General features: G+C 34.1%; 1 long non-coding RNA gene across 1 annotated transcript; it reads right to left on the bottom strand.

Moving 5' to 3' along the window:
* Positions 1-15,916: 15,916 nt before the first annotated feature.
* On the bottom strand, positions 15,917-16,959 carry LOC145587565 (uncharacterized). The gene is made up of 2 exons (XR_014101310.1): positions 16,564-16,959; positions 15,917-16,151 (listed from the first exon to the last, which is right to left on the bottom strand). It is a non-coding gene; the product is annotated as an uncharacterized LOC145587565 (long non-coding RNA).
* Positions 16,960-20,881: the final 3,922 nt, after the last annotated feature.

The following is a 20,881-nucleotide window of genomic DNA, read 5'->3' as shown; positions in this document are numbered from 1 at the left end:
TGATAATTAAATAGATTGGAGACCCATTAACAAATCTAAAATTAAGAGTAAGAAGCTAAGAAAAACCAAATTCAATCAAGGGGTAATATCCATGAGATGAGTGGGTGATTGGAGTGGGTATGGCAAATCTTAACTTTTTCTAATGCCTCAAATTAGTAATACGTGAAGTATTCGACGATATCTACACAGCTATTAGTCTGGAAATCTCTAATTAGTGATCACCCATTAACTTTACGGAATGATTTTCTTAATTAACACCTTTAATCTTTCCCTTTAGGTTTTCCTTGGGAGGGCGACTCTAACAGTACTAGTTTTTTCTTCTGTTTTTGAAGGTTTTCTCGATTTTCCGAGATTGTTTTACCATCTCTCTTTGACGGCTTCTTCCAATTCCGCAATTATTCCTTTCGAAAAAAATAAAAATGAAAGAGAAGTCTCTGGCGATGAAACAAAGATGGACTGGGTTATTGATGAAGAAGAGGAGGAGGAGGCACAATCGTCTCTAGCGGTGTTAGGGAAAGTTTGGACGGACCGAAATGTTAATGTGAATGCCCTAATTTCGATGATGAAGAGAGTATAAAATCTAAAGCATGGAATGAAAGCAAACTATATTGAAAAGAATGTGTTCTATTTTCAATTTCACCATTGGAGGGATAAGGAGAAAGTCTTGGATGACCAGCCATGGCACTTTGAGCGTCATGCTTTGTTATTGAATGATATTCAAGGAGATTGTAAGCCTTTGGAAACCCCATTACATCTCATCCCTTTCTGGATTAGGTTTTACGATTTACCCTTTAAAGGGCTAAGCAATGAAGAAAATGCAAAGAACATTGGAAACAAACTTGGTACCTTTGTAAAATTGGACAAGTCTCACGGAGAAGGAGTAATGATAGACCTGCGAAAGCCATTGAAGAAAGGAGTGGAGTTGAAAAAGCATGGAGGGGTTAAGGAGTTTTTCAGAATTGCATATGAAAAACTACCTATGTTTAGTTATGTGCGTGGTATGATGGGACATGGCGATAAAGATTGATATAGTAGTTTTGATGTTTCTTCCCCCAAAAGAATTTTTGATGAGAAGCTACGTCACTACTAGAATAAGCTCATTTACCGATGGGAATACCAATGGCCAATGAAATCCATCGGTAAAAAAATAATTTTCGGATAGCTTTTTTCCATCGGTAATGTTTTTTTTTTTTTTTTTTTAAAAAAAAAAGTAAATTTATTTTTTTCACCGAAATAAATAAATACCAATGGCTTTACAGCATCGGTATTTTACCGATGGCTTGTAGCCATTAGGATTTTAAAAAAAATGAAAAAAGAATCAAAAAGTCGGGTTTTTGAAGCTCAAACCCAGCAGCCCCAATTTTTTCTATCTTCCGCCTCTTTTTTCCTCCCTCCTCTACTTCTCTCTTCTCTCTCCTCTCCTTTTCTTATCTCTTTCTCTCCTCTAACATTTCTCGTCTCCTCTCATCTCCTCCTCTCATCTCTACTCTAACGTTTCTCCTCTTTTCTCCTCTCCTCTCTCCTCTTCTCTCCTCCACAATCTGTTTTCTCTCTCATCTCTCTTGTCTTTCGATTTCTTTTTCTCTGCCTCTTTTCCTGCATTAAAACGACCATGAAAATTCAAAGTTTATGGTTTTTTTGTCGAACTCAACCATAAAAATTCCAAATGTGGAATTTTCATGGTCGAGTTTGGCCATTTAAACCCAAAAAAAGATGAAATTTTTAAAGGTGTATTGATTTTTGTTTAATATTGTGAGTTTATTTTGTTTTTGTAAGTTTATTCTTTATTTCGTTAATAGCTTTTATTACGGTTAATTAGCTCAATTTTTGTTATTTGACCACTGATTCTTGTGTGTTTATTTGTAGGTTTCTTTGTATGATTTTTCTGGGTTATTTTTTTTCAAATTTTTGGGTTTTTTTTTTTTTTTTCTTTGTTTTTATTGTTTTGGGTGGTTTTTTAATTCGAATTTTTGGGTGATTTTGGGAAGTTTTGATTTTTATTTCGAATTTTTGGGTGATTTTGGAAATTTTTGGTCGGCGGTGGGTGGTTTTGGGCGGTGGTGGTAGGTGGTTTAGGGTGGACATGGGAGGTTGGCCTCGGTTAGTTGTATGAGGGTAGGGGGTATGGGGGTAGGGTGCAGTGGGTGGTATTATTTTTTTTTTTAATTTTTTTATTTGTATTTACCAAAGCCATCGGTAAACTGAACATAGCTGTAGACACCTGATTGTGTCTCCCCAAAAACCAAATCCAGTGATGAGTGTCTTTCATGTCATTGACTATCGAACGAGGTGAAATGTTGAAGAGTCTCGTGATTTCTTCTGTTTTCTAAATTGTTTTAATAAAAATAATTCATATCTATTTTTGAAAATCGTTCATTTCGTATCCTATTTATAAAAAATGTCCAATACAGTTTAGTTTGGTCCATAATATGGGTCCAATAATTGTGTAGTTGGATGAGATTTGAAAAGAGCTTTCCAACAATATATTATAAGTCCAATTCCGAGTTGTAATAAGGAAGTTATGGCCAAAATACTAAATTGGATCCTAAATGAGTTTTATGGGCGGCCCAATGATCATGTGGAGGGTCAATTAATTATAATTGTATTCCTAAGTCATTAGGATTTATCTTAGTCTTCTAGAATCTTCTAGAAGGTTATTTTGAGTCCTAAAGGGATTAGGATTATTAATTATAATTATATTTGATTTTGAAAAGATAAAGAATTCTATTTGGAATAAAATAAGTATTTTTCAAAGATTAAATCCGTTTTGATTAAAGATAAGTACGGAATCTAAGTAAGCTAATTTGATTGGGAGAAGGACTCCGTACGGAAACTTTATCGTACAGCAACCATCGCGTCGCGATAGGTTCATCTCGTCGCGATGGGCTTATCGCCATGCGATGGAGTTATCTCGTCGCGATAGTCCTGTCGCGTCGCGATGGAGCTAGTTTTACTCCGAGTCAAATTCTAACTCTTTTTCTATCGTTTACGGTCAATTTTTCTCTATAAATAAGGTCTTTTTCCTCCATTTTTAAATCACCCACAATCATCTATTCTTCTTTCTCTCTCTAAGCTAAAGCTTATTCTTTCTCTTTCTTGATTTCTAAGCGTAGCCTTTTCAAAATACACCATACGTCCATCACGAGATTTGAATACACTTAGCCAAGCTCGAAGTTGCCTTAAATCTCGACGTGAAAGGTTGATTGTTCAAAGGGTTTGGTCCCAAATCTAATTTCAATTATTGTTATTAATTGTTTGGATTAATGTTTTCCTTGAAGTCACTAACGTGTGTATTGTTTTGATAGAAAGAGATACGAGGCTTCAAAGTGAGTAAATCAATTGCTCTATTTCTTTAGAAATCATGCTTAGATTGTTTTATTAATTCCTAGTATCATGTTAGGATTCTTTTATTGTTTTCTAGTATCATGTTAGGGCTAAAGCTTTGATTTTTATTTGTTTAGTGACATGCTAGGATTTTCTATTAATCATGTTAGTATCATGCCTAGGATCTTGCTAATAATATTATGCTTTGATGAGATTGTTATTATGATGATGATTTGTTGTGTCAATATTATATGTTGCTTGATATTATCATTGCTATTGCTTGGTCACGCCCTCTTTTGCAGGTTTAATGGGAATTTGTACTTGAAATCACGCTTAATAAGATAATTAATAATTTTATTTAGGCTAATATGATTTTAATTCAAGTGATCGCCAATAATATATTTGTTTGTGCATTAATAATCAACCAACATAGATTAAACAAGTTTAGGATTAATATATTGATTGTATGTTAATCGGAAATTGCACATGAATATGAGAAGAACAAAGTAGAGGCCTATTTAGGGTAGATTCAATCTCTTTTAGATTGGATTTGTACCTTCATCCCCGAATATCCAGTCATGGTTCCGAACCACTATGGAGTTAGCGATCTCTGTGATCGTGAATGGTTTACAAGTTCCTATAACTTGTTGGAGACTTTTTTGCTCTAGCTTCCTTCCCTTTGGACGTCACCATGCTTAAGTGTATGATCACAACGGGGCTCAAGTGTGGGATGCTTGAAATATTCCCTACAATAGCGATGGCTTTTTTCCATCGGTAAAAAACATCGATGGCATTTGCCATCAGTATTTAAAGAAAATACGATGGTTTTTTGCCATCGGTATCACTTTTATAGTTTTATCGATGGCTTCTCCATCGGTATTTCTTATTTTTACGACAAATGGTTTTTCTTTGGCCAAATACCGATGGCAGCCATCGGTAAACGTGATACCGATGGTTTTTGTTATTTTTACTGATGAATTTTGGCCATTGGTAAACGATTCAATTATTGTAGTGTGTGTTTCGTCCCTGTGGCATGTTGCAAAAAATAAGGTAGTACAAGATAGTGATGGTCCAAACCCGAGGGCAAGATGTTTATTTGTTACTAAAGTAAAGAGCAGTATCTCAAAATAGTTACAGAAGGACATATATACAGAATGTAGCCCACTAATTAGAAGATGTGAATGTCAATGACAGTAATGGTGTTCATGAGGGTGATACTATCAAGGTTGGTGAAGAGAATATAAAGGGGAGTGATGAATCTTCAAACTTGGTATATGAAGGTTCCTTTAGACTATGTGTGGATAGAGTTTCTCTAGACTAGACACTCTAGACAACTCAGTACAATATTGGGGGAGCTACAAATGAAAAAAAGAAAAGAAATAAAATAGTGGTTAAGAATAGAGCCACAAAGAAGCCTGTAGTAGCCAGTAGGTGAGTATAAAAAAAGTGAAGTTGTAAGAAGTGGGAAAAGGAAGGAGTCTGTGGTACTGGAAACAGAAGTTGGTGACATGTCTGGTAATACAATAAAAAAGTTGAAGATAGGTGACATGATGAAGGGAAAAGCAGTATGAAAGAGGGTAAGGTGGATGAAGGTATAAATAGGATGGATGTGGAACCTTTGACACCAACAAACCGATTTCTGTAATGCATGACGACAATGTGGCGAGCCCCACTTATAGGGCTCTCCGAGAGCAATGAGGTATATTTTGTCATGGAACTGCAGAGGGTTGGGAGTCCTTTTGCAGTGAATGCTTTGAGACGTTTGGTCTCAACTGAAAATCCTCAAATAATCTTCCTATCGGAGACAAAATTGAAACAACGTGAGATGAAACAGGTAAAGAAAAAAGTGAGGTTTGATTGTTTGCTAGCAGTGGACTGTAATAGGGAGGGAAGGAAGTGAAGTGGAGGCCTAGCTTTGTTATGGCAAAGCAATGTGAAGATTGCGGTGATACTTTCTCTCAGAACTATATTGATGTAATGGTGGAGGGTGAGCCACAAGGAGATTGGAGGTTTACTGGGATTTATGGTTTCCCGGAAGAAGAAAATAAGCACAAAATAGGGATATTGCTAAAAACCTTAAACTATGATCATAATTTTCCATGGTTATGCGGGGGAGATTTCAATTTGATGTTAGCAGCTTACGAGAAGAAGGGGGTGATGATTTTGATGTGCACAATGCTACAATGTTCAAAGAGAGGTTGTGAATGATTGTAATCTTCTTGATCTTGGTTACATAGGGCATGGCATTACATGGACAAATAATCTAGGAGATGCGAAGAATATACAGGAATGTCTTGATCCCTTTCTCGTTAATCAAGCATGGAAGGATATTTATATGGGTTCTTTTGTGTCTCACCTTGCAAAATGTAAGTCAGATCACCTCCTTCTACTTTTGTGTATGAAAGGGAGTATCAACAGTACTTCAAATGTAAAAAAGAAAAAGTTGTTGAAATTTAAGGAAATGTGGCTTCGAGAAGAGACGAGTATGGAAATCATTGAGGGGGTGTGGCACAAAGAAGATGTGGTTATCTCAAACATTGCTAGAACTGCTAGTTCTTTGAGTTCTTGGAGCAAACATACTTTTGGTAATGTGGCAAAAGAGATTTGAGACTGTAAGAATTTTATGCTTCAGCTTATGGAAAAAGATTAAAGCACATAAGTAGTTGAGAAGATACGAACTCTTGATAGGCGCATGGAGGAACTAGAAAACAAGGAAGAGGCATATTGGCATCAAAGAAGCCGCTAGAATTGGTCAAAGTACGGTGACAAAAATTCATAACTTTTTTCATATAAAAGCCAACTAGAGAAGAAGTAGGAATAACATTGATGTTATTAAAAATGAAGCTGGAAACTCCTTTAATGAAGAACCTCAAATTGCTGAAGTGTTTTCTAGTTTCTTTGAATCTCTTTTCTCTGCTAATTCCTTTTTGGATCATACACCAGTTATGGGTCTGATTAAGCCGATGGTTTTGACCTCAAATTATAACATGTTGTAATACTCCGTATTTTTATTATATTTTTATATAAATTAATTATTATATTTATTCTATTTATTAAAATGAAATAATTTATTAAAATGAAATTATTTATTTAAATAAATAGGTGTGTGTAAATAAAATGGATCATGAATTGAAGCAACAAAAGAATTTTTAATTGGGTCAATCCTATTTAAAAGGGTGGACCAACTTATTGGGAATTTAGGGGCCCAATAAGTTGGCCCAAAGGGAGAATTTGTAAGAGATTAGGAATTAATTTGACAAAGTTGTAAATATGAGTTTTAATTTCAAAAGGAGAATATAAATACTTTAAAACCTCAAGATTTTTCCACACAAGTTCATAATTGTCAGATTTCACAAAAATTCAAAGATTTTCTCTTTATTTTCTCTATCTCCTTTTTCCTTTTCTTCCTCTTCTTTTTCCCTAAAAATCCCATGCACTCTCTCTCCTTCTCCCTCCACTTGCATGGCCGACCACCGGCACCACCACCACCACCACCGGCGGCGGCAGCAGCGCCGACAGCCCAGCCGGCCGACGCCTCCTCCTCCTTCTCTCTCTTTTTTTTTCGATTTGTATATATATATATATATATATATATATATATATATATATATATATATATATATATATATATATATATATATATATATATATATATATATATATATATATATATAACTTCTTTAATCCTAAAATTAATTCTATTGATTTATTGTTTTAAAGGCATGATTTTTATTATGTTTTGGTGTTGATTTTGGGACTTTGATGTTGCTAATTTATTGATATAAATTTCAAATTTTTATTTAATTAAAAACCCCAAATTATAAACCCTAGAAATTAGGGATTTTGTATAATTAGTTAGGGATTGAGGCTAGGTTGTTGTTCTTGATTAATTCATTGTCTAATCATATTTTGATGTGTTTAAAGCCTTCAATTTAATGCTGGAAATTATTTACACACACTACTTTTTAATTATTGAGTTAGGGTTTGATTATCTATAAAAGGGAGAAAGGTTTTAATGATTTATATTTGATTTCCTAGTCTAAAAGTGATGTTTTATACTAAGTATGCTGGAATTTTATTTAAGTCATAAATAAGTCTTTTTGAAAGGATTTAAAGTACCTACTTAAAGAAAATGTTTTATAGCTTTTATGTCATTAAAAGGGGTTAATTAGTATGGTTTAAATAGTATTATAGTTGCTAGAAATTTGTGAGAATAGTGGATTAATAATAGTTATGTATTTTCAATTGTAGGAGGTTTTGAGGTAGGTGATTTCTAGCAAGTGTGGCCGAGTTTAGGCGTTATTCAAGGTACGTAAGTGCACAAGAATATTTGTGCATGCATAGTATCATGCTAGGATTGTGAATTGTGATTGAAGTGATGATTAGTACGTAGCATGTTTAGTTGATTATATGCTTGGAATTGATGTTGGTTGAACATGAGTTATTATGCAAGCATGGGAATATGATATTTGAAGCATGATACAAGTTGAATATATGTGAATCATGGAAGTATGTTTTATTTTTGAGTATCAAGGAAGCATGAAATTAATAAGCAAGGCTTATGTATGTTTAAAAGAGCTATAATTAGAATTATTGAACATGTATGATTCATGAATTTTATTCTCACCCATTTTTTATTGGTGTTGAGTCAAGAAAGTTAGTTTATTTATTTGCTTACTCAAGTAAGTTGAGATTGAGTCAAGAAAGTTTATTAGTGCATTCTATGCACCAAGGTAGTAATCGTGCAATTTTGTGCATAAAACTAGGCAAGGAACTTTAATTAAAATAAATAGTATGTGCTCACTAATTAATTCAAGAACTAATTGGAAGTATGTGTTGATTATTATTATGTTTATTCTTGATTGATTGGCTGGAGTCTTCACATGTTAAATTGGTAAATCACGTAAAGTGTAAGAGGATACACACCAAAACTCTTGGAACGTATATACCTTGAGTATGATATGGGGGGAGTTATGGGTTTTATATTTAACCATAGCTTCTACAAGGGTACAGGACGCTGTACTTTCTTTTATTATTATTATTTATGCGCTGAATTCTGTCACCAAGGTGTAACATAGTAGGTGCCAATTGGGGTAGCTCCCTGGTTGGAAGCTCCATGTTTAATGGGCTATATTTTTAAGGAAGGAAACCCGTTTGATGCGTAATCCAAAGATATTAATTAGTAATTAATATTGCTAGTTATGAGTCAAAGGTAAGTTGACTGTGATTGTATGGCAAGCATGTTGTATTACTATTCTTGTTGATAGGATATTCATGTTAGTGTGGTGCATATAAACTCAACTTTTGTTGATTCGTACTTTTGTGTTTGTGTTTGGCTTTCCTTTGGTTGGCTCTACTATGACTCATTTATATGGTGAGTAGAGGGTTGAAATAAAGGGGAAATGACAGGTACTTGAAGCATGAAGAGCATGATGGTAATGAGTGCCGAGAGTTACTTGTTATGCTTTCCTAGTTTATGTTTTGAATTATTTTATTATGGACTAACCTTTATGTGTTATTTAAAGTTGGATTTTTAAAAGGGTCATGTTTGGAATGGTTCCAACTTGTGATTTAATTACTTTTATTTTGTTTTGAGGTTGTGAACTCAAGTTTTATTTTAAAAGTTGGTTTATTTTATTTAGAATTCTAATGTGTGACTTTGAAAAATAACCTTAGCCGTTATCACGGTGGCGGTAATATTTTGGTTATTTCCTTAAAATAGTTTTAATTTGAATAAAAATAGTAATTTAAAATAAGGGAATTTCCGGGGTATTACACATGTTGATGGTGCCTTTTAAAAGTAGTGAAGTTGTTGAAGCATTAAATCAAATGCACCCCACCAAATCTCCCAGCACGGATGGAATGTGTGCTCAGAATATGTGCTCTCTTCTACCAGAAGTCATGGAGTATTATCGGTGATGATGTTGTTCGCAGTGTTCTTAATATTCTCAACCATGGTGATGAAATTGGTCCGATAAATCAGACTCACATTGCCCTTTTCCAAATAAATAGGAATGTGAGTCTCCTGTTGATTTTCGTCCAATTAGTTTGTGTAATGTAAGTTATAAATTGGTTGCAAAAGTACTTGTGAATAGATTGAACAAAGTACTTCCGGAAATTATTCATGACTCGTAGAGTGGCTTTGTTCCGGGTAGACTAATCACTGATAATATTTTAGTGGCTTATGAATGTTTCATTACCTTTGGAAAAAGAAAAAAAAGGGAAAAAGGGTTATTTAGAGCTTAAACTTGATATGTGTAAAGCTTATGATCGAGTAGAGTGGGGTTTTCAAGAGCAAATGATGCTAAAATTGGGTAACCCGACAAATTTTGTGAAATTGATCCTGGGATGTGTTTCTACTGCATCTTTCTCGATTTTGGTCAATTGTCAACCCTCTAGAAATTTTCTTCCTTCTCGAGGACTTAGGCAAGGTGATCCTTTATCCCCTTTTTTGTTTATTATTTGTGTCGAAGGTTTATCTGCTCTATTACGATAGGCTGAGGAAAAGAAATTCATCCATGGGATCAAAATTGGCAAGCGAGTGAGCCCGATCACCCATCTCTTTTTTACGGATGATAGTCTTCTTTTAATTCGGAGTACGGAGGTGTTGGAATTACTTTCTGTCTATGAAGCTGCTTCTGGTCAGAAACTGAATTTGGATAAATCTAAAATGTCTTGTAGCCGAAATTTAGAGCCAGAGAAGGTTAAAACACTTTAGATGAAGATATCGTTTAAGGTCGTGGAAGGACATGATAAGTATCTTGGTCTCTCGACGTACATTGGGGGTTCAAAGAAGAGGGTTTTCCAATCAATTCAGGACAAAGTCGGGAAGAAACTAAAAGGATGGAAGGGTAATTTTCTTTCACAAGTCGATTGTGAAATTCTCAGAAAGCCAGTCACTTAAGCCATTCCCATCTATGCTATGGAATGCTTTGCTTTACCTTGTAGCATCCTTAATTTAATAGAGAAATTGTGTCGTAGATAGTTTCTTTTGGGGCTAAAAGGGTGAAGAAGGTAAGCTGGCTTAGATTCCTTGGGAGAAACTGTACCTATCAAAGCGTGAAGGAGGTTTCAGATTTCATGATCTCAGAGCTTTTGATAAGGCTTTTCTTGCTAAACATGCATGGCGTATCCTTTCAAACCCAAATTCCTTAATGGCCAGGGTTCTTAAAGGGAAATACTTTCCTTATACAGATTTTTTGCAAGCTGTGGTGAACCCAAATGCTAGCTTTACCTGGAAGTCCATCACTTGCGCCAGAGAGCTTCTTTAAAAGGGTGCATATAAGCTAATCGGTAGGGGGGTGCACACAAATATCTAGAGTGAGTCGTGGATTCCTAGGATGCCAAGTTTCTGTGCTATTCCAAAATTGCAAGTGCTTGAGTGTGAACCACCTCAAATGGTTTATAAGCTGATTTTTTAGGGCAATTGGGACCACCACAAAATATATGAGCATTTTGAATACAATGGTGCTGCTACAATCCTTGACATACCCCTGCCCAAACATGAGCTTCCTGGGGGTTGATCTTGGAGTTTCACAAAAGATGGGAAATATAGTGTTCGCAGTGCTTATTTTAAGGAGTTAACAAAAAGCAGAGTTAGTATTTTTGCTAGCACCTCTTCACAAAGTAATACTTGTTGGAAAAGGCTATGGAAGGCAAGTGTTCCCCAAAAGATTAGAAATTTTGGGTGGAGACTCCTTCATGGCGAGCTGCCAGTCAGAAATAATCTTGTCAGACGAGGTATAATTTGCTTCCTATAAAAAAAACACCAAATTCAATCAAGGAAAACGTAGTTGCCGACAATAAATTATGTAACCTGATGAATGACACTTATGTCACTCTTTGTTAGGAGTTTTAATTAGTTTCACAGTTTTGGTAGCTTTTTGTTCAATTTAGCACTTTTTATCCCATTTGTCGTGTTTGCGTGCGGAGTACCATTTTTGCTCATCAACTTTATCTTTTCTTGCATATTTTGATTGTTTGTTGCATTAGATTAAACTATACTTGCATTAGATTAAACTATACTAGTATATTCTTGTGTTTAGAAATGTTTGGAAAAGTTCATTGCTCATTGACGAAAATAAAAGATAATTGAACAACTAATGAAGAAAAGTGCACTTGATTTGCAAAATTTGAACTAAATGCGCCATTTATCTGTAAAACTTTTTGGAGTGACAACACTTGGAAATGAAACCTTATCTCAAGAGCTTTCTAAAGATAGGTCATATGCAGGGCCATCTTAAATTTTTTGGGGGCCATATGCATATTACATAATATGCCCCCTAGTTACAAATTCTATATTTATGATACTATACTTATGATATTATATGAGTATTCATGTCAAAAAAAAAAAAGAAAAAAAATAGATATTATACAAGTAAATGAGTAATATGACCTAGTCTCAATTCTCAAATTTAAAAGACAATAAGATCTATAGTCTAATCTCGAATGGTACCACTTGCCGCTCTTTAATTTAACAATGCTATGGATTATAGTCTTTTAGCTAAAACAAAACATAATGCTACCTCCATTAAGTATTATTATTAATTTTTTTTTTTTTAAAAAAAACTAAGCAACCGTAAGTATTATTAGTTGTGAGATACAAAATATTCCAAAGTTGCAAGTTGCAACTAATAACTTAATTGAGGTAGTATCAACTATCAACTAATAACAAACAAAACGCCCCCAAATGTAAGGAGAAAAAAATAATTCAAACACAATAAGGAAATTAATCAAATCTTTTGTTTTTTTAAAATTGGAAAATGATAACAAAAATTGGAAAAAAAATGATGCAACATAAAGGATTATTTTTCGAAGGAAGAGAAAAGAGTAAAATGTTTAATGAAAAGGTAGAAGAATTTATTGAAATTGTGGAGTTCCCATAAAGATTAAATTGATTAAAGATGGTTACCCATTTACTCATTTAGTTGCCGGAAGACAGAGAAATTACCAGGAGACGTGTTTTTTTCTTTAATAAAAAAATAAGCTTTCTCAGTTGTGGGGCCTCATTAAATTCGAGGCCTTATTAAATAGCACTTCTTGCACACCCTTATCTACGGCCCTGGTCATATGCCCAATATCGATATAAATGAGGGAGATATGATTATTTGAAGTTGAATAGTTTTGTGTTGCACATTAAGAGGGCTTACGCAAGCTACAAGGAGTGCCTACTCCAAATTTTCTGAAGCAATCTACTACGCCTTTGCTAGTGTGAGGAGCACCCTTGCCAAGCCATAGAGTGCCAACTTATGTACCATTGTCCGACTTTTTAATGTAGCTTCCTAGGCAAATTAGTGGAGTATAAATAGTTTATTTTGTTCGTATTAGAAAAAATCTTCATCCTTTCTATAGTTTTTGAATTACTTTTAGGTTTTCAGAGCGAGAAAGTCTAAATGTTTAGAGAGAAAAAGTGAGACACATAATGGATTTCATGGATTTTGGATATTCAAATTTTAGGCTCCTTCCAACCCCCCCCCCCCCCCCAAAATGAGAATTTATCTCTTTACTCTTTTATTTGCCATATTTAAATGTTTTATACTTTGTCTTATAATTTATGACTTTATGTCCTTATTAATCTTAGTTTAAAGAGTAGTATCATGTTATTAGTTAACGATCACGAGTTGAGCAAGCTTTGACTCAACTCGATAAATAACTCGATAATAATTTAAGAAAAATTACCATGTTTTAAAAATTTTGACACTTATATAAAGTGAATAAAAAATAATAAAGGCCTAAAAACGAAAACTTATATAAAGTGAATACACACACACACACATATAAAGAGTTAATTCCTAATGAAAGATAACTAAAAACGAAATCTTATATAAAGTGAATAAAAAATAATAAAGGCCTCTAATTTTAGAAGCACATAAACCTTATCGAGCTATCGTGAGCTAGATTTTATTGAGCTTAGCAAGTAGCGAGCACAAAAAAGTTTTCGATTCGAGACAAACACCCCTACACTCGTGATCGACTCGCTCGATTAGCTCCCTTAGGCGTTAATGGCACCGCTGCCATCACTATGCAAACTTAATTGTAAAGGACGGAGTTTAAGTCCAACTTGCTGATCGAAGTTACCCAACTATCCTCTTATTTCATTATAATTACGAGAATGTCATTTGATCGGTAAATTTTTCTAATCAATGAGATCTTCGAACACCCTCACAAATAAACTAAACTATTCCAAAATCTCAACTTAATTTTTTTTTTGGACAATAAAACTTAATTAAAACACACACACACACACAAAAGAGAGAATGAAATTACAACAATTAATTTTTTTTATGCAAAAATTACAACAATTAATGCGCAATTTCTATGTTACTCCTGGAGTACCATGCACAAGGTACTCCACGTTTATAAAATTTATGTTATTTTAATATTAATTATTTATTATTTTAATTTATATATACGTTATTTTAAAATAAGTACATGTTATTTTATACTTGTATATATATATATATATATATATATATATATATATATATATATATATATATATATATATATATATATATATATTTTATATTCAACATCGATTATTTCACTGTACTCCAATTTTATAAAATTCATGTTATTTTGATATGAAGAACTTATTATTTCAAATTATATATATATGTTATTTTTAAATAAGTACATGTTATTTCATTCTTGCATGCTTTTTTTTATACATGTTGTTGAAGTAAATAAGTAAATAACATACGATTTTAGCAAAATAACACAAGATTTAAACAAAATAACATAAGGTTTAGACAAAATAACTCAAACATAATTGGTATGGAGTACATGATCCAGGAGTATATAATACTAATTGAATTAATGTTTTTTTTTTAAGACAACAACCATTAATGTGATACTAGTTGAAAAGAAGGCTGCCTAGTTGATCTTGATGATTGACAAACATTGTCAATCTTTGCCGCCACATCAGCTTTTTAAGTTTGGGAAAGATGAGTCAGCAGATGTAAGTTACACGCAAGCAAGCCAAATTTTAATGCTGATTGTGTAATTGAGTAAGATAGTTAGTTAGCGGGTTACTTGAGGGTAAAAGTAGATAGTAATTAATGATGTAATTGTCGGTAGTTAGTTGGTAGATATAGACCATCCAAATTTAGGTGTTTGACTGGTATTTTATCTTCTTTCTCACTTTTCCTCTTGCGCCCCAAAAATCTCTTGCAGAGGAAGTTTCAGTGAGGAAACAACGGATTCATCGAGCATTTAGAGTTAGAAATGGCTACATTCATCAAGATCACAGATTTGATCTAAACGTGGTTCCTAGTAATTTTGGCAGGTCAGTGTGACAATAGAAATATTAATTCTTTGAGGAATTGTGTAAAGTTTCGTTTAGATCATTGACTACAAAATTGAGTAAATAATTAATTATTGAATCGAAAATACTGTTTTACAAGTTTGATGAGGTAAACCTGCGATATTGGTGAAGCTAAATGTAACTGGTGGGAAATATTGTTATCAAATATTGTGAAGTCATTTATTTTTTCAAATAGACTAATAGCGATGTAGGTTGTTCCTAATTTACATTCTTAGAATTTACTGTTGATTTGTTATTTGACTTTATATTTCGTGTAGCATAGGAGGAATGTAATAATAAGAAAAGATTAGATGTTTGTCTAAATGTTTTATATTATAAGTAGTACATGAGTAGACAAAGAAAGAAGTATGAAAACGTTGTATGATTAGCATTGGAATTGAAGAAAATTGACTATGTATACGGAATATATTTAACTTGACCCAATAATTTCATGTTGAGTACTGGTCAAAATTTGTTCCTATTAGTTAGGAAAGTTTGTAGGCTTAGGATTCTTGATTAAAATAATGTAGTTGTTGTTAGTGGCTTAATGGTAAGTTATTCTAGCCGTTAGTGGAAGTACAGGTCACTAATTTGTAGGATTTCAGTTTGGAGCGAGTTTGTTATTTTCATTTCCTATTTAAATCCTTGTATTTTGCTTTTGAGTGTAATGAACAATCAGCTTTCTTTGGTTTTCTCTCTTTAATTATTTTACTTTGTGAAACATATTCTAATGACTTGTGTTTTCATTTCATCTATATGTGAAGCAGGTCTTTTTGTTTGTTATAAAAGGATTGAGTTAAAGAATTGGCGTTAGTATGAATTTGGGGGTCTGGACCACAGTTTAAAGCCGTTCCTGTCTCCAAATCAAACCATCAGCACTTTAGGCACAATCGTTGGTAGTAATAATGTTAGTGTAGTGAACTGTGTTGAACGACCACTACTACAAAATTTGCCAAAGAGGCCATATCAAAATGGCCAAAGAGACTACCTTAAGGGTGGTCTCTAGCTCATAGGTCTCTTTGGCCTAAGAGACCATTTCATTAAAAGTGGTCTCTTGGTTTAAAAAGAGAGACCACTTATTTAGAATAGATGGTCTCAGTTTTTCAAAAATCTGAGACCACCTATTTCAAATAAATGATCTCAGTTTTTCAAAATATGAGACCACCTATTTCAAATAGAAGGTCTCGATTTTTCAAAAAATGAGACCATCTATTTGAAATAGGTGGTCCCTTTCTTTCTTTTTTTATTAAAAAAAATTTAATCGTATTTTAATATATATAATATTAATTAAACAAAAAATACAATTCCTCTACTTGTTACATTTACAACGAAATACAAGTAGTTTATACTTGCAAGAAATTTATACAAAAACCATACTGAAAACATACTCAAAAATATTACAATCAATATCTTATAAAACATTTTACAAAACCCACTTCAACCTACACCACTCCTTCATAATCGACTATGCCAAATTCCGTGAGTTTGAAGAGTAAGCATATTAAGACCCGAATTTACAACTCTGAAACAACAAAAGGGAAAATTTTTTGAAATAGATGAACAAGGATTTCAAATTAAACTTTCAATTTTAATTAGCAACCTTTCAATCAAACCGAAACTAGCATCAATTTTCCTCATTGAATATTTAAATTAAACTATGGAGTACAAAATTCACCAAAAAGCATAAAAACCAAATAAATCAACAGATAAAACGACAGTAGCAAAATGAACTTCAAATTCAACATAGCCAAAATAACCGCAATTTCAAATTCAATTGCTTTACATACTGTCAATCAATAACCTTCCAATTAATAAACTGAACATGCATCAATTTCCCTCACTGTATAACTAAAACAAATCATCAAATAACACAAAATCAAGAAAAATCAACAAAAAAAAAAGCAATGAATCAAAAATGAAGGAGAGAGAAAGACCTAAGACGCTTGAAAGTGACGGAAAGATCGGCAACATGAGAGTGAATTTTGAGAGAAGTCATAACTTGGGAGTTGCGCTTGATATTCTCGAGGTGTGGCATTCGTACTCCGTCATTTGATCGGAATCCGCCATTGCCGCCAGCGAAGAGAGAGAAAGACCAGGGTGAATAAGTGATTGTACTATAAATTATGGTGAATAAGTGATTTTTATGATGTGTTTAATTGATTCGAAATAAACCCACCTAGAAGCCTTAACCTCCACTGTTGTAGATTAAAGAAATAGGTGGGGTGAGACTTGAAAGTGGGTATTTGAGAGATGAAAGAGATGAGAGAGAATAGAGGAGAGTGGAGGGTGGCGGCTACTCAAATGAGAGTAAGATAGTAACCCTAAAAAGGGTAAAGTGAATTTCAGCCAGAAAATAAACTTAAAAAAAAAAGTAAATGGGTATTTTCTAAATAAATATATTTTTTATTTAATTAATTAAAAGAAGGAGAGACCATATCTCTAAAGAAATGGTCTCTTTTATTTATTTAATTAATTAAAAAAAAGGAGAGACCACTTCTCCTAATAAATAGTCTCTCTCTTTTATTTATTTTATTAATTAATAAAAGGGGAGACCACTTATCTAATATAAAGGGTCTCTCTCTCTCTTTATTTATTTATTTGATTAAAAAAAATGAGACCATTTATTTGAAATATTGGGTCTCATGAAACCAAGAGACCACATATTTAATTAAATGGTCTCTTTGGCAAATTTTGTAGTAGTGCACCTAAGATTGGGATAATTTTTAAGAGTTGGCAAGATGTCGAGTCTTATTACAAAGCATATGGTGAGCAACAGGGATTTGGAGTGACTAGGGCTCTAGGTGTGTTTTCAAAAGGCGAGGGTAGAGACCGTATTGTAACAACTTGGAGGTGTGAATGTTGGGGAAGACCCGACATGAGAGCGATGAGGAAAGCGAAGAAGAGGGCAAAGACTATGGATGTATCTGGTTCTGGAGGAGTAGTTGGGGGTGTCATGTGTGAGGATGTGTTAAGCCAATGTAAGCGAAAGTCCAAAAAATGCGAGTGTATGGCAAAGGTATATGCTAGTCTTGACCATGACGGGGAGTGGGAAATTAAGACAGTAGTGTTGGAGCATTCGCACACCCCTACACCAAGTATGTCAAAGTTAGTGAAAGAATAAAGAATTAGGGGTTTGACGTCGAGAGTTAAAAAGAGATTGCTTGACTTTTTCGAAGAAGGTGTTCCTGTTTCACAAATTCACGGTTGCTTTGCGACCGAAGTTAAAGGACTTGATAACCTACAATTTACCGTGAAGGACCTGCAGCATGAGGTTTATAAGGCTAGAAGGTTGAAAATGATTGTGGGTGACGCGGCAACAATGATGAGTTATTTTAAGAAAATGCAAGAGTGAAACAAGAATTTCTTTCATTCTAAACGATTAGACCCAGAGGGACGGTTGAAAGGCTTAATTTGGGTTAATGGGCGAAGTTGGGCAGCATATGATGAATTTGGTGATGTTGTATGTTTCGATGCTACTTATCTAACAAATTAGTATGAGCTACCATTTGTAAATTTTGTGGGTGTAAACCACCGTGGTCAAACCATCCTTTTGGGTTCTGCATTGGTTTCTCACGATGACAGTGACACATTTAGATGGATATTTCAGGAGTGGTTATCATGTATGAATAATCAAGCTCCGACAGCCATTCTTACTGACCAGGCTGCATCCATGAGGAAGCCTATAGAGGAGGTCATGCCAATGACGCGACATAGGTGGTGCATTTGGCACATAATGAGGAAAATACCAGAGAAGCTTGGGAAAAGTGATAGGTTAGTTTTGTGTATTCTTAATGAATCATTATATGTACCAACATTCTTACATATGAGATTAAAATGTTAATATCAATCAAAATGTAGGTACAAAGATTTCAAAGAAGTATTGAAGGTTATAGTGTATTAAAGTGTGACTGTGGAAGATTTCGACCTTGGTTGGGCAGAGCTTATATATGATTATAATTTGGAAAACAATGAATGGTTGTGAAGCTAAGCCTCTATACCGAGAGGCATATGTGGGTTCCAGCGTACATGAGAGATTATTTTTAGGCTGGGATGAAGACTACGCAACGTGCAGAAAGTATAAACAGTTTCTTTGATGGTTTTGTGAATTGTAAGACTAAGTTATTTGAGTTTCCTCTTAAATATGCAAAGGCCATGGAGAAGCGAGTGCGTGATGAGACATTTGCTGATGAGAATTGTGCAAATAATGCGAGGAGGCTTGTCACCGGTTTCAAAGTTGAAAAGTATTTTCAGAGTATGTACACAGATACTATGTTTCAAGAGGTGCAAAAAGAATGTACTAGAATGATGTACTGTTACTGTTTAGAGCGTAGAAAGTTGGATGAAAATACAATTTTGTATGAAGTTGAAGACCGTGTTTGGGTTGTCCCAGAAGGAAAGAGTGAAGAAGTCATAACTGATTGAAGAAGGTATTTAACAACAACTTTCAACACCGAGTCCAAGGAGGTTGAATGTGAATGCCGAAAATTCGTAACTCATGGTATCATGTGCAAGCATATGATGCAAATACTTGACAAGAATCATGTGGTTGATATACCACAAAAATATGTTCTTACAAGATGGCGCAAGGCCATTTTTATGAAGCACACTTATGTTGGGGTGTCGTACCACGACCCAAAAAATATATGAAGCTGTGAAAAGGTACAATAAGTTGATGTCCAAGTTCGAAGAGATATGTGACGCCGCCTCAATGGTCAATGATGATGCTGTAGACGTTGTCAGTAAGGCATTGATGAATATTGGTAAAGCACTTGATGAATGCAGGAGGAGGAGGGAAGCCGAGAGTATGTCCATCACATATCCAGATGAGGCAAAAGAATCCAAGTTTGGGCTGCATACCACCGTAGATACCATGTTCGATGGTCATAACAAGAATCATCGAGAGGAAAGTACCAGTGCCTTATGTACGGGAAGTCCAGATCTTGGTCAGGAGCGATGTGATACTTTTATGAAAGATCTAGTGTTAAATAAAAAACCTCTTGGTAGGCCAAAAGGTTCTAGGAATAAGACTCTGGCAGAGATGGGTTACAAGATACCTTGCAAAAAAAAACTCCAATATGCGTTTGCAATGACAAGAAAACAAAGAGCAAAGTCCAAATAAACAAATAGAAGAGAACAGTGAAGGTAAACAAGGATACACGTAAAGTGAACAAGAAAAAGGAAAGGCAAGGGATTGACAAAGGCGAGGAAAGAAGACCATTGATAGTGAAGACGAAGCAAATTAAAGTGCAGGTACCATTTACGACCTATTTCTACAGGATTGAAAGTACTATGATTATCTCCCTTATATATACACTTTGCAATGTCGATTGGAATCATGTAGGTACCAAAGATGAAGATGCTGGAAGACTTGGTGCCATTATCTGACCTTTTAAAAAAGGTATAACAACACAAAGATAATTAATCTAGCTATTTCTATACCTATGTCTGAGTATAATTGTTTTTGTAACAGAACAAGCGTAAGTCCTCAACCAAAGAGAGGAACGTTCGACGTACTTTGATTCAGGCTAACGACGGAGCTAAGAAGAGGCAAATATAATTTGCAGCTTGAAGTCGTACTTACCCGGTCTTGTCTAACATTTGATATGAAGTGACCATTAGTACTAAAATTAGTTACATTTGTTTGGACTTTATTTTAATTTGTTACATTTGGTTGGACTTTATTTTCGCGTATGACATATTTTATTATGCATCTGATACTTTTGACTTACCAATTACATTATTTCGTAACCTCGTATATTTTATATACGACCACCCCTGTTGCCTGCCAAATTATACCACTGCTAATCCACCGTATGAGGCTCAAACTTGTGCTTTACAGTGCATGGGAAAACTTTGACAACCCACTTGTTCTCATGTGCAGTAGTAATATGTTCATTGTCAATTTTCCCTACACTCACAAATGTTAGGCCATGTATTTTGTTTTGTTGCCAAATTATGTCACACCAATTATAGTTTATTGTATGTTTGTGGTCACATTTAACTAGGCCCCCTTTCAATTATGGCCCATACATCTCACAAGCCCAGTTGTCAAATATGATATTTACATGATTTAATAAAGTTTGTGGGCTGATTTGATAAACATTGCAGGTAGCAAGTCCAAAACAAGTTACGACTCATCAAATATTTAAATGATTTGATAAACATTGCGGGTAGCAAGTCCAAAAAAAGTTACGACTCATCAAATGTTTAAATCTCAAATTAATGTTACAACCAATAGTGCATCGTGTTTTA

Source organism: Chenopodium album, chromosome 17 (genome assembly GCF_948465745.1).
Source record: "Chenopodium album chromosome 17, dcCheAlbu1.1, whole genome shotgun sequence".
NCBI lineage: Eukaryota > Viridiplantae > Streptophyta > Magnoliopsida > Caryophyllales > Amaranthaceae > Chenopodium > Chenopodium album.
This window is presented reverse-complemented; position numbering and strand designations above follow the sequence as displayed.